This window comes from Mercenaria mercenaria, chromosome 12, assembly GCF_021730395.1.
Source record: "Mercenaria mercenaria strain notata chromosome 12, MADL_Memer_1, whole genome shotgun sequence".
Taxonomy (NCBI): Eukaryota; Metazoa; Mollusca; class Bivalvia; order Venerida; family Veneridae; genus Mercenaria; species Mercenaria mercenaria.
The window spans coordinates 21995327-22010439 of NC_069372.1; positions in this window are offsets into that span (position 1 = coordinate 21995327).

Below are 15113 nucleotides of genomic sequence, written 5' to 3' on the forward strand. Positions count from 1 at the left end.
CCAGGGGCTTAGTTGGGCATGTGTTATTTTGTTCTGTGATGGAGACGACGTGATATGTATGAGCTGTACCAATGTCTCTCAATATTTGCAGCAGACTGTACCATCTGCAAGGTTGGGTTTTACCACTGACATGGCCTTACTATTTTCATATACAACAAATGATATTTAATTATTATAATAAATATTATTTTTATTTTCATTAATATTATTTTTATTTGCAGTAGTAGAAGAAGCAGCGGCGAAAGCAGCAGCAGTAAGAGTAGCAGTAGCAGTTGAAGTAGCAGTAGTATTAGTAGAGCTGACATATCCTAAATTTTGAAATACTGCTACGAATTTCATTATCATTATTATCATCATTATTATTGCTATTATTAATAGTATTATTTTTGTTATTTTGTCATTATTATTATTATTATTATCTATAGTAGTATTAGGAGCAACAGCAGCAACAGAATAGCAGCTGAAATTTACCTGAAATAGTAAATACTGCCACGAATTTCATTATTATTATTTTTTTCTTTATTATTATTTTTATTATTGTTATTATTATTATCATCATCATCATCATCATCATCATCATAATTATTTGTAGTAGTAGCAACAGCAGCATCAGTAGTAGAAGTTGCAGCAATAGTAATAGTGGTAGTAACTGAAACTGATTTTTCTTAGATTTTGAAATATTGCTATGAGTCTTTTGAATATGTTTCCAGACATTTGGTAAAATACGTCCTGGTGGAAAATTGAGGAAGTACATACTTATATCTTGAAACTTTTAAACCTGTTGAACATAGAGTACCGCCTATTTTAAGAGAGCATTGTATTATTGTCATTATCTACATACAACATACCAACAAATTATCGTTAATGATTGTTTTATTGATAAAGGCTATTGTTCTGCTTCCGCCGAAGTAAATCAATTCCGCACTACTTCCGTTCGTAGATAATATATTATAAAACAAAAACGCTCCTTTGAAGGAGGTAGTCTTTTGTCATTTATTCTTCATTAAAACACCGAGATTTTTGACAAGGTCTTAAAAATTGATACTGTTTATATATGCAGCTTTTGACATTAAAATCATCACAACCATTTTACTAATCTTTTCTAATTGCTACTCATTGGCTCTTACCTGAATATCTCTTATCAAATTAGTTTGGAGGTTGTTTTGGTCATTGAGTGTACATATTTCTTTGATCTAAAATTGAAATAGGTATGCCACGTCACGCGATTGTGCACTCGTCCAAACTTTACTAGATTATTAATCTGACTTTTACAGGGAAGATTCAGCAGGACATCTAGAAATTGCATTTTTTTAAGAACATTGGTGTACTGATGATAACATTTGTATGTTTTATTTACAAGCGGGTATTTTGTCACAATGTCAGATCTTATCACAGCGCGGAATTATTTTATATACTCTTACTCGTCTTACAAAATAGGGAAATGTGTGTCCAAAATGCGTTTAAACCACAAGTTTATTTCAAAAGTCGATGGCCAAAAATAAAATGTCGTAAATGAAAGAATACTTTTGAGATTTTTTTTTAAAAATAAGCAAATATATTTTTTTACAGATTTTCTCACCGAATTGATCCTATCCGTATTGAAACCCTATTGCTAGATCTTTTAAATATTGACAGTACCGATTGTCACAAAGTAATATTTATTGAGCTGAAGTTTATTTTAAGAAATTGTATGTATCGTCTGTAATGAATTGTCGTATCTGCTACCTACGACCTATTTTCTGTATCATTGCTTATCCAACGTCACATAACATGCAATCTTATAAGGTTGCAACTGGCTGATAGCTTTTTTTCTTCAATATATATCAATAAAACTGCCCAAACAAGAGCCGTAAGTAACCGATACAACCTGTAGTTATTAACGAAATGTGTTGTTGTTGTTGTTGTTGTTGTTGTTGTTGTTAACCGGGCTGCACAAGTATGATGTTATGTTCAGAGTATGGCCCTTCCAAGTGTATAGGTCATAATAGGTCGTAAGTAGCAGTTACAACCTTATACTTCCGGAACGTCGAAATGTTACTGACCAGGGTCTCTGTGGCCGAGTGGTTAAGGTCGCCGATTTCAAATCACTTGCTGTGGTTCAATGCAAGTACCCGCGCGTTTGTTTTGAAATAATGCACGGAGGGGCACCTGGTAGTCTTCCTCCACTATTAAAGCTGGAAAGTCGGCATATGACCTTCAACTGTGTCGGTGAGACGTTAACCACCCCACTCCCTACCCCGCACACACACACCATAAAAGTGTTACAGACCGTTCCAAGGCGGTGTTTCTATTTACAATTCGGATTGTGTATGTATCGTTTTAATTGTTATACAACTCGTATTTTAATGATGTTACTTACCCCCTCCCCTTCTTACGCCTCCATCCGCTTTTACATACCAACCCTTGTTCCTACCTACACCTCATTTATTCATAAAACATTCATATAATTCAAATGTATCTTGCTGGTGGGCATCTGAAGAACTCCGTATGCTATATATTTCCACTTCAGTTTCTGTGGGTGGCGGCGTGTGGCTCTTGCTGTGTGCTCCCAGGCCTAGATTCGACACTTGCTTTTTTCATGTTTTCCACACTTTTATCTCAGAGAATGGTGACGATGACTTGAGAAAGGCAATGTATAGTATGAATGCAATTATTTTAAACACCGACTCTTAATTTTGCAGGTATCCCCGTTTTTTCACGAAGGATAAAAAATTAACAAAAATCATATTTGCTTCCATTTGTACGTCTATTCAGGTCGGCTATGTTTAAATGGAGTTTTGATCATTTGATCAGTGTGATTCAAAACACACAACATGCATCTACTTTGTTCATTCTACAGGAAGTATTTCTGGGACCTAAATAGTATCAGCACAGGATTTAGGGTCGGGCCAAAAATTTAGGGTAGGTCGGGATACCGGAAACAAACAATTTTTTACGCCTAAGTTATTAACCAGTCAAAAGCTACATGGAACACAATTTTGAAATTAACATTAGGTAAATGACAACATCATTGACTATAACATTTTGATTAAACACCTCAAAATTGATGATTTATTGGCCAGATATATGAAAATCACATGCAGACCTTAGCAAAAAGAAACCCGATCGTTAATCACACAAATACAACAGTTATTCTCCCCATAGTACGTTTATACAAATATAATACGTTATCACAACCATATTTCCCGAGAACCTGTATGTTGTGGGCTCACAACGGGTGTTTTCCATTTCGCCGGTGCAAGCTCGATTTCTGCAAATTACATTTCGCTTGAATTACAGTTCCCGGTCGCCTGTTGGTGACACTGATAGCGCCAGGGCCAGTTGATATGATAAGAGTGTCGGTTACTTTGCAGTCTGGCGACTCTCCCGGAATCTGCAGCAGTGGGGATCTTTTGGAATATGGTGGTACTAGCCATATCAAATGACTCTGAAAGAAGACTTCTAAGTTCTGACGACATTGATTCTTGGCAGTAGTCTTGACTTCAATATTGGACGAGCAATTCTGATACTAAGTAAACGTGGAACTGTGAGCATAGAAAATATTTCGTTTGATGCATGTTCCTGGATTTTAGTTAATATATTTCTTTCGGCTAAATCTGAAATATATAGTGTATAAAGATAACCTGATATCAGTTTTAAATGAGTGAGTTGGGTTTTACGGCGAATCGACACAAAATGATCATATATCGCCGAGGATATCAGTTTTAAGTGGAATATATTCTATCATATATTGAAAATAAAACAGTTTCATTTCTTTACAAGATAACAATATTCCCCAATGTAAAGAAGAAATATCTATAGATATAAAATATTTTTAAAATCTTACTTTCTAAACGAATGGTCTCTGAAAACTTTAATTAAGTCTATGTCTGTCATCCACATATGTAGATTACGGAAACATTTAAGTTTTGCACCAAAAGTAAATATATAAAGCACAGCTATGCAGAAATCAACACGGAAACAGTTCATGAAAAGTGATTTTCCTGGTATAACTGAGGTATGCAAAAGCGAGTAGATAGGATATTTATCATCTCTTACAATGAAATGCCAATACTGAAGTCGAATATCAGTTCAGCTTTTTCTGTTAATGTTTTTGTGCACATTAGAGATTTGGAAGACAAAAACAAATAATACTATTTCAATCAAAGTGATATAATAAATTATTTGACTAACTGTTTATAATACATGAAAACAATAATAAGGCGTAAAAAATGTTTTCCGATAACATGCTCAAAACAAGTAGGGTAGCTAGGTAGGTATTTTCTTTTTATTATTAGGTAGGACTTTCGGAAATTATTTTTGTGTCAAAAAATGAATAAAAACAAGGGGGTAATGCCTTTAGAGGAGCAGTAATTTGATTTCTAACATCTAAGAGCTGCTGTTAAGACGCTATACTTTTATTCCTAAACAATGGCTCCTAATAACATGATTGCAATTAACTTAAGATACTGTCAATCAATTATTTGACCTGCGGAAGAGTATCTGAATCATTTCCTTCAGTTCCTTAAACAACTAATCAAAAACATAATTTCATTTTGTATTTTAACATTTCCCTTTGATTGATAAAACAATACAAAACTTTACGACAGACGTTGTCATCTAATTGGAATTTACAAATACCCAATCTCTATAACCGATAACAATTGCAGCTGTGGTCTTAGAAATATTTCATTTTTAAGTCATTATATCCTTTGGTAAATAACAATAACAAAATTTATTCCGATTTCGTTGCATATCTATCGAATATCATGACAGCGTCATGATATCATAGGAAAATGATAGAGAATGATATCTGAACACGTGTGTAAATATAACGTAAACGTAAATTTCAAACCATATAGACGGATTTACAACGCTATTGGTTGCCCTGATGTTTTACCGGATGTTTTGATTTTAATGCACATGCGCTCTTTACGTGCGGCAAAATCAACAATAAGTGATCCTATATAAAACCATCATTATATTACGAATGGTTTTGCCACAAGGAAGAAGATTTTGATCACTAAATTTATTGTACAGAAGGCCTTGATTAAAAATAGATATGTTAATAATCATATCTTACCTTAGAAGAAAAAAAAAACAAGCATTCCAAAGTTTAGATCCACTCACAAAACAAGTATAAAACTTGTTCCTTACATTTGAAAATATCATGTTTTCTATCATTTTATCTGTGAAAGAAGTTTCTTTCTTCAAATACCCGTTGTATATATTTTTCTCCGAATTGAATGACATCTATTATAAATTCTTAGGGGACGCAGCTCTTTGTTACTGAAGTTGCTGTTTTAAGTCATTTACGGGAAATTATTATGTAACTGTTATGCAACGGGCATGATAAAACATAGGTCATCTTGGTCAAGGCTATCACATTTAACTTGTTTGTAATTTTGAGGATGCCACCTAACTAGACTGGATCATGCCTTAATTAGTATGCACTCGGATTAATACATCACGTGGCGGAGCTGTTTTGTAAATAAAAAAATAAATATAAAACACGATATCTAAAATTTTAAATAAAATCTGTAAGAATATCCTTTGGTACTTTGACGGAAATTTCCTTTCAAAACAATGTTCATATAGAAATAAAAATCTAAATTCGTACGATCTGGATCAAGTAATGGACTTAAATTACAATTGGAATTTATTTACCTAAGGAATATTTTTCCTGCCATTTCTCCACCCCACCACTTTGATAAAGTTAAATAAAAACATTGAAATTTAAAGCATCAATACAAATAAAAAAAAATTCAAGATGATAATTATCTATTTGAATACGGAATGAATTGATCCCCATTTGGATATAATTGGATACAAAATCAAAGGCGAGATTGTGTCCGTCTTTGTTAAATCTAACATGGCGGACTTTGGAGGTCTTTATAGGTGTATGTGTGTGTGGGTTGGTGGGGGGGGGGAGAGGGAGGAGTACATCATTTGGAATAAATCTGTAACCTTCTCGAAAATCTTTTGTTTTGAATTTTCAAAACCCATACTTCAACTACTCTTAATTAAACTTTTAATTTTTTAAGTTCGACTTTTACTGATATCATTGTGTAAGCTAGCTAACTGCGACATGTTGTAAGTTTTGTCAGATCATTTTAAGAAATGTCCATACAAACATAAGCGTTTTAAATTGATGGATAATATCAATTTCTAATTAAGAAATGATTTATTTTCGGTGTTCATGCTAGTGCTATTCATGAATATGCCGATCCTATTCTGTCGTTCACTTCGCATGATATCATATTTCCTTTCCATCTGTAAACAAGTTTAAATTATAAATTGCATATATTAGCACAATCTATCATCCAATATGTAAATGTGATGAAAGAAACGATTGTGTCATTGACTATATCGGTGAAACGGAGCGTAATTTGAAAACCAGATTCCTGCAACACAGGAGATATAGGTATCAGCGCACATTCGTAAAGACAATGCTAACCATTCCGTCTAGCTTGACTCAAAGAAACTTTTGGATACCTAGCCCCCATTGGATGTCAACGGTGCAATATACACCAGACCCATAAATCGAAGCTATACAGGGAAGGGGTCGTTACAAAACTCCACACTGTGAAAGAGCCTCGAGCGATATTACTTGTAGTATACCAGTCTGTAAGTGTATAAAAGCCTCAGGGCCGGTATTCATAAATGTTAAAAGTCTTAAAATCAAACCTTGACTTTAAATTGATGAATGTTCTTTTTGCTCTGGCTTTGTCAAATACGCATGAATTGCAGGGACACTTTTCAGAAATCTTTATTGTGCAGCTAACAATGGCTCAGTTTAATATCATCAGTATGGCCATGCTATAGACAAAGTTACTGTAACTTGAATATTTGCTGTTTTTAATTCTAAATTGTGGAGGTAAGCTGGGTATATCTTCAAATTTCAGCAAAACAAATTCAGAAATAAATATATAAAAAGCACTATTCCGGGTAGGTTTGAACACCCCTCATAATCTTTAACTGTCGTAGCTGCTTGCAAGTCATTCGTAACGGTTTAAAATGATACATGTCGTTCTCTTTTACCACAATTCACCATCATGGTCAAAAGACAGAAACCGTCTGCTTATATTCAATACTGGGATCTAACTCTATGTAAAGGACCTTTTTGCTCTTTACCAATGAAATATACGAGAAGTGAAAAAATCATTAAATATTGTTTAAATGTGATTGACCACCATTAAGTAAGTGAGGAACTTAATTTTTCATTCGCTCAATAAGTACCTTTACTGAAATATTAGAATTTTATACGCAGTATAAAGAAAAAGACATCAAAAGCATGTTGACATCAAAGTATTCAAAATGTGTTTAATATGACCATTAGGAATAACGACACAGACGTATTTTCTGAAGAGATATCATTATATATAATTTTGAGACACACATAACGGCAATGGATGGACATAAACAACAGCACAACAAAACTCTCAGTACGTAATTTCTATTTTACTTTGAAATGACTGCCTTCAACATAATTTCAAAATCAACATAAATTCATTACCAGAAATTACATGTATATATGTAGATCTATAAGAAATAAAATGCATAGAATACAACTGAACAAATGTATATTGAATGTATGACAAAGAGCTTTACTATAAATTGAGATAAATAACTTCTAAAGGGTGACTAGGTTAACATTAAAACCGGTTGCATTGATATCACAGGTAGACAAAAGTTCCCACAAAATCCTTGAAAATTTATTGACCCAACACACAAGTGCAACCTAAAGTTATTCTTTCCATAGTCTTTTGATAAAGAAACGTTCCATTTTCGCATCCATATTTTCTAAGTACCCGTATGTTGTATTTCACGGGATGACAACGACTACTTTCCATTCCGTTGATGCAAGGGCGGTTTCTGCAATTACATTTCGCCTCGATGATGCGTTCTGGTTTTCTGTTTGGGTCATTGTTCATAACATAATGCCATGGACAGCTTGATGCCGTGTTGATGTGCGAAGAATAACGTGTTCGTCTGCATTCTCTCGGACCGGATATGGCGGTGATCCTGGCGTTTTTGAAATAATTTATGTCATTTGGAACTCGAAAATGCTCGTATCTTGACATATCAAACGATTCATGTGTGTCGTCTGCGAGAAGACTTCTTAGTTCTGATGGCGTGGGTTCTCGGCAATCATCATGAGCAGGATTAGAAATGCCTGTCCCTATGAGCAGTACAGTTATGAATAGAATTTTCCTGAACACTTTAAACATTTCTCTGCCTTTGTATATATCTTTTCTTCGCTGAAATCTGAAATAAATAGATTGGTTGAAATATGATTTTAAGAACTTATCTAAGGTCACTGAATTACAGATTATTATCATAGGCCGTATTGTCCTGGCGTTGTAAGCCTAACATACAAACTCAGTGTAACTTATTTTTGGCACAGCAATATTTTGGAATCGTAAAGTCGTTTTAGCTTTTGAATCGGTCTGAGTAAAATTATTTAAATATTCAGAAAATATATGAACAAAACATATTGTAACCATTTATTAAGACTTGGAGTGGCATTTCATCTTTGAAAGAAAATAAAACAAAAAATCAACTGCACTTTGGAAAAGTTTGTTCTAATTGTTATCTTATACATACAAGATTTCAGAGTGCTTACCTTTTCTTTGTAACGGAATTGTGCCTGAACACATTAAATTCTGGTTTGCTATAAAAAGTTTCTGTTATCGGCATATATATAGGGCTTCACAGGAAACATGGAAATTGTGCATGAAAAGTGACATTTTCCCCCCAAAAACACATCCGCGGCGAATGACACAACGAACTTTACATCTTGCTGTAAAGTAGCCTAGACAAATATGTGTTCTTTTGTTAAAGGGCGTTATACTGTCAGGTCTAAACAATAGCTTTTAATTATACGATTGTGATGAATTTTAAGATACTGTCAATCAAACAGATGACCTGTAGAAAGGTGCTTTTTCTTTCCCTCCTGTTCCGTGAACAACTGATCAGAGATTAGGAGGTCACGTTTCATTTTCTTTTATAAAATAATAAAAACGTTTACAATGTTGCAAATGACAGCTAATTACAATTGCTAACAAGACATTTTCATTATTCGTCATTGGGAAATGATGAGATACTAATGTCAGTTCCTTGGTTTATCAAATCAAATTTATGAGCAAAAGTTTTTTTTAAAACAACAGTTTGTTGGCTTTAAAAACGGTAAATTCCACTTGGCTTTTCCTTCTAGATATTTATCGTTGTTTTTTTTTAAGTCCATACCTTAAAAGTTAATTCTTCTGTAAAATATTTCGTACTGTCAGTAAGTTCAAGCATTTTAGTTCGAAACAACTTAACATGTTTATTGTAAGAGAATATATACCAAAAATACGTCGATGATGTCGAAAATCGTTAGAGAATCCTGACGTAGGCGATTGCGTTCTAATTAAATGATGTCTTAATTGGCTTGGTTAAACATTTGGTTAAATATCGCAAAGAAACTTTCATACAGCTGATCATAAGCAGATTTAAGTCTATATGATTAGCAGTTAATAAATGTTTTAACAGATTGAATTTTATTGTTCACCCTTTCTAAAAGACTTTTAGTGAATTAGTTTAATTTGATTTGATTTAAACATATTTTATTGCTCCTTTCTTAAGCATGTACAATAATATATACGCATATACATTTAATGATGTTAAAAGTAGCAAAAGGGTTGAACCACGAGTTCTAACAATATCAGTAAACGGTTCTCGGATCCCCAACAGTATTTCACAATAGATGTATAGCAGACCAAAAACGAAAAAGAAGATACTAATAATCAGAGCAATTAACAATTTAAAAAAAGAAAAGAATTTAAGAGAAGGAAAAAAAAGTATTTTTGTTGTTTTGTTTTTGAGAGTTCAGTATCCCACGGTCATCTGGAGTGGGTATGAGAAATATAGGTAGTCATATAATTGACAGACAATGGGGTTTGATTACAATATATATAAGTTAATATACACATAATACATACAATTGATCTACTTTCAAAACGCTGAGAGTACTTTATGTTTTTCTGAATTTTTCTGAAGACTTTTCTTCATCAGAAAGTGTTTCTTTTCCAAAAAGGAGAGTATTTAGACTTAATGAATGAAACGTACGTGTTGCGCGAAAAAGTTGTATTCTTTGGTAATAATATAAAGGACACTTAAAATGTTTCCACAGTTACAGGATGAGTTAATCCGCAAATTATTTCTACAAAGATCTGCATTAAGATTACTACAACTATTTCTGATGCGTGCATGATAAACTGCCAAACTTCTTGATCCATTTAGAAAATACTTAGGAACAATATGTGGTTTAAATATGTTTTTAAGACGGGATTTAAAAATATTTAAGTTATCAGCATTTCTTACAGAGTCTTCTATATTATTCCAAAGGTCTATTGAAGATGGAAAAAAGGAATTCGAGAAAGTATGTGTTCGACGTGCAATCGTCACATAATTGTTGTCGTTTCGAAGAGTGTATGGTAGAATTTGCGACACTATTTGGAAAAAGATCTGCAACATAGCTTGGCACAGTGCCACGGTGAACTTTATAAACTGTAACTAATTTCTGATTTTTTTTTCTATCTGACAATGAAACCCAACCTATTTCGTTAAGAAGTCTTTCGATTGAAACGGATCTCGTAAGACCAGTCACTGCACGGGCAGCTTCGTACTGTAATTTTTCAAGCGATGCCTTATCATTTTCTGTGCAGCCGACCGTATTCGAGAATCGGTCGCATATAGGAAATGTAGATTTGATTAAGGGTTGCCCTTTTAAGTTTAAATTTCAGAGCTCTCATGGAGCCAAGAACTTTAGAGGCAAATGACATAATATTACATATATGTTCATGCCATTTGCCGTCCTCACTAAGTGTAATGCCAAGATGTTTCTCATGTTCGACAAAATTCAGCTGCGAGAAAAACATTACTTCAGTTTTATTCGGATTAAAGTTAACCAACCATTGGTGGGACCATCCTTGTAGTATACTTAGATCTCAATTTAAAGTGTTTTCAATAAAGTTTAAGTTGCCGGAGGAGACCGCAAGAACTATCATCCGCAAAAAGACGAGTTATACTTAAGAGGTTTTCTGCAATGTCATTTACGTATACTAAAAAGAATAAGGGGCCAAGGACCGATCCTTGGGGAACTCCAGCTGTGGTATTTTTTGCGTTTGAATATGTTGATTTTACAAAAACTTTTTGACTCCGATTAGAGAGGTAGTTGTTTATCCATTGCAAAAGTTTGCCATTAATCCCATATTGACGTAATTTATAAATTAGGCCATCATGCCAAACCCTGTCAAAAGCTTTTCATTGATGTTATTCTACAAACATGCACGACGTGGCCTCTTCATACGAGGTAAAATCAGAGCAGCATGTTAGTTGAAAAAAACTCCTGTGCCTTTATACTTTCATTGTGTTGAAGTCCATATACTTTATCTGTGAATGCAGCAATCTGAGTGCAATTCTTTTTTTTTCTCGGGTATCAAACTAATTCTGAAAACTCATTTCTAAACACCGTTTGGATATCAAAAAGATTATGGTGACTCGTTTTTGTCATGTCGTGCCATGGTGTTGGTGCCCTCCCCACCTCCCAAACGATAAATGACAGCACGATATATCAGTTTTGTTGAGTTGGCGTTTACATGATATAACGATTTGACACGACATATTTTTTCTATCGCTTTGGTGTATTATTATTATTTCGTGTCCTCGTGTTGGCGAGCGCGACACGCTCCAACACGAGGACACGACAAAATATCTTTTTATCGTTCTATTGCGCTGAAGAGGTTGCCACGCACCAATACGAGGACAAGAGCGGGCGCGCCACGCACCAACACGAGGACACAACAAAGTATCTTTTTATCGTTCTATTGCGCTGAAGAGGGTGCCACGCACCAAAACGAGGACAAGAGCAGGCGCGAGCGGGCGCGCCACGCGCCAACACGTGGACACGACAAAGTATCGTTTTATCGTTCTACTGCGCTGAAGAGGGTGCCACGCACCAATACGAGGACACAACAAAGTTGTATTTTGTCGTTCTGTCGCGACAACGAGAGCAGTAGGCGCCAGTACAAGAACAATCTGTGGTTTAGTTGTTCTTTTGTCCAGGTGGGGTGCAATGCGACAACACAAGGAAACCTGTTGTTTCGTTCTCCGGTTGCCATGCGCAGTTGAATTACATGCATGCAATTTCCAGCAATGGAAGTAAATAGAAGTAAGTACATGTCGCTTAGTACCCGATTGGGTCAAGTTCATTTCTTTTTGTTTTATTTGATGCTGAAGACAAACAAAAATGTTTTTATTGTTATCAGGGTGTAATAAAGGTCTGTCTGTCAACCTGAAAGTGAAACAATGACAAAACAATTAGGTTTTCTTAGCGTGTTCGCATACCATAACTACCAACCAACACGACAGTATAACAATAAGACAGAGTTATACTGCGTTGTGTCTTCTTGTAGTTGCAAAGCCGTCGGTACCAAGACAAGACAAAATATGGCGCCAACACGACAGACAAAAAATGTCGTTTCGTCGCCCTTCTTTCGTCATGTCGTTTTGCTGGCGGGGCGCCAACATAAGAAAAATAATTTATAGTGCTCTTTTGTTATCGTTCTAGTAGAGCGCTCAACATGATAGAACGACATGGTAGAAATGGGCAACCACAATAAGAGACACATATATTTATGAAAAGAATTAAGCCCCAAAAATTAAAATGTTGTTTGAAAATACAATAAAGATGAATACAGAGCCATGGTGTTTCGTCGTGATATACATTTTTTCAAAACAGATTTATTTTCAAAGCTAGGAATGCCTTTCTTATGAGCCTTTTTGCTGTGGTGGTAACAAAAAAAAGAGAGTGTGGTCAGTCTATGTAGCTGTTTTCACTTTAAATATCATACGATAAGTGTTTTACCTATGCGCCTTTTTTCGACATTTTCTATGAAACTGTAAAATATATGAGCCGCGCCATGAGAAAACCAACATAGTAGCTTTGCGACCAGCATGGATCCAGACCAGCCCGCGCATCCGCGCAGTCTGGTCAGGATCCATGCTGTTCGTTTTTAAAGCCTACTGGAATTGGAGAAACTGTTAGCGGACAGCATGGATCCTTACCAGACTGCGCGGATGCGCAGGCTGGTCTTGATCCATGCTGGTCGCAAATCCATTATGTTGGTTTTCTCATGGCGTGGCTCATATACATTATGGATTTTTCTGTGCATTTTTCTGTGCTTTATGAACGTTTAACCTAATGTTTGAAGGTTGACCAGTTTTAAAACTATTCGAAATGGTGCTTCTCGAACGATGTAAAACAAACAGAAAAAAATCAACACACAGCAAAGTGTATTCAAATAACAGTTAGGGTCTTTATTCGTTCATTCTTTATTCTTACTGCACGAAAATACGTTATTTTCCGGTGAATAAGGCAGTAAACTATAAGTCTGCTGTCTGGGTAGACGTCAAGCCTTCGACCAGGTGTGGCATGATGGCCTCCTCTGTACACTTTTGGAAGCTGATGTTGAAGTCGTATCATTTTGTCTTCTTCAGAAATTTGCACAGCAACATTTCTAACTACTTGTGGAGATCGTTTATTCCTGCCAGATCATACCCTGCCCTTCAAGCTACCAAACAAGGCAGTAGAATTTCACATACCCTACATCTCACCAAACATGAATATAAGAAATATCATAAATGGTCTTATTAATGAACTTACAGAGAGTAGTAGTCATTTCTTTGTTTGTACAATATGTTCTCTTACTGTCACTGATGACATGATAGTGGTACCTTTTCAAAGACTGGATAAGACAACATGTTTTCAATACACGACAATTACTCGTAACGCTGTCGGTTTGAGATGGAATACATGTACTGCAAAACCGAATGAGCATTGTTAGAAAACAACAGAAAGATGCCATAAATTACTTTTTCTGGTTTAAACCAATATGAATGAATTATTCAACACTACTTCGGCCAACGGAATATGTTCATTGAGCGTAGCAAAGACTTCACACCTTAGTGGAGACTAAATCCTATTGAAGAAGTGCATGACTAGACACATCTTGGTGTTATCTGCAATGTACTATTGTCTACAAAGAAGTCAATACATGATGAATGTATAAGATAGGGGAATACACATAAACATAATCAACGGCAGACTGTGTCCGAACGAACTTAACCTGCTTACATTGAATGCTATATACACCTTTGTGGTCATCCTGAAAGAGCTATTTTATTAGCTAGTCGTGGTATACACGTTTACAAAACTATATAAATAATAAATAATAAGTAAAACGGAGATTGCTCATCTGTTTTGAATGAAAAGAATACAGTCACTGAAAGTGATATGAAGTCAGCGACCTTAACCACTCGGCCACGGAGGCCCCAACAATGCTACTACAAGCCAGTATACTGACAATATATATGCTGGGTAGTTAGGCCTATCATCTACTTGGTTGACTGTATCAATTTGGTATAATACTGTATGAACATATGCTGAAAATATGAAAAAGTGAATTCACTTTTTACAAATGTAGATTATTTCAATTGTAAAGAACTTTACTAATGCTCACGTGATTTGTAAACAATTTATTATATGTTGTATTTTGTGTACTCATTATACTGAGTTTCCGGTTACTACGGCATCATTTCATAATTTTTATGATACGCTAAAGGTGTTTGTTGAATACTATATCAAGGTGTAATTTTACCCTTCATACATACACAAAGGTAATAAAACATTTATCTATTACCATATTATAGCAAAAATGAGTGTGCTTATTTGATCTTTGAGGTTTTAACTTTAATAAACAAGTTTCTGGACATTTGCACCTTTATGATATGCTACACGTGAACTTGTTTGGTGGTGGTGGTGGGTGTGGGAGTGAGGGGGCGTTGGGTTGGGGTAGGTTAACATCACATTTGTAGGTCATGTGGCGACTTTCCAGTATTTTTTATGGTTTAGGAAGACCCTGAATACCCTTCGTTGCATTATTTCATCGCGGGCGGGCACCTGGGTGGAACTATCAACCTTCCTTAAGCCAGCAGGATGCATGGCTTCCCCATGTAAAGAATTCAACGTTGAAGGGTAAGTGATTCAAAGCCAGCGACCTTAGTCACTCCGCCTCGGAGGTCCACCATTT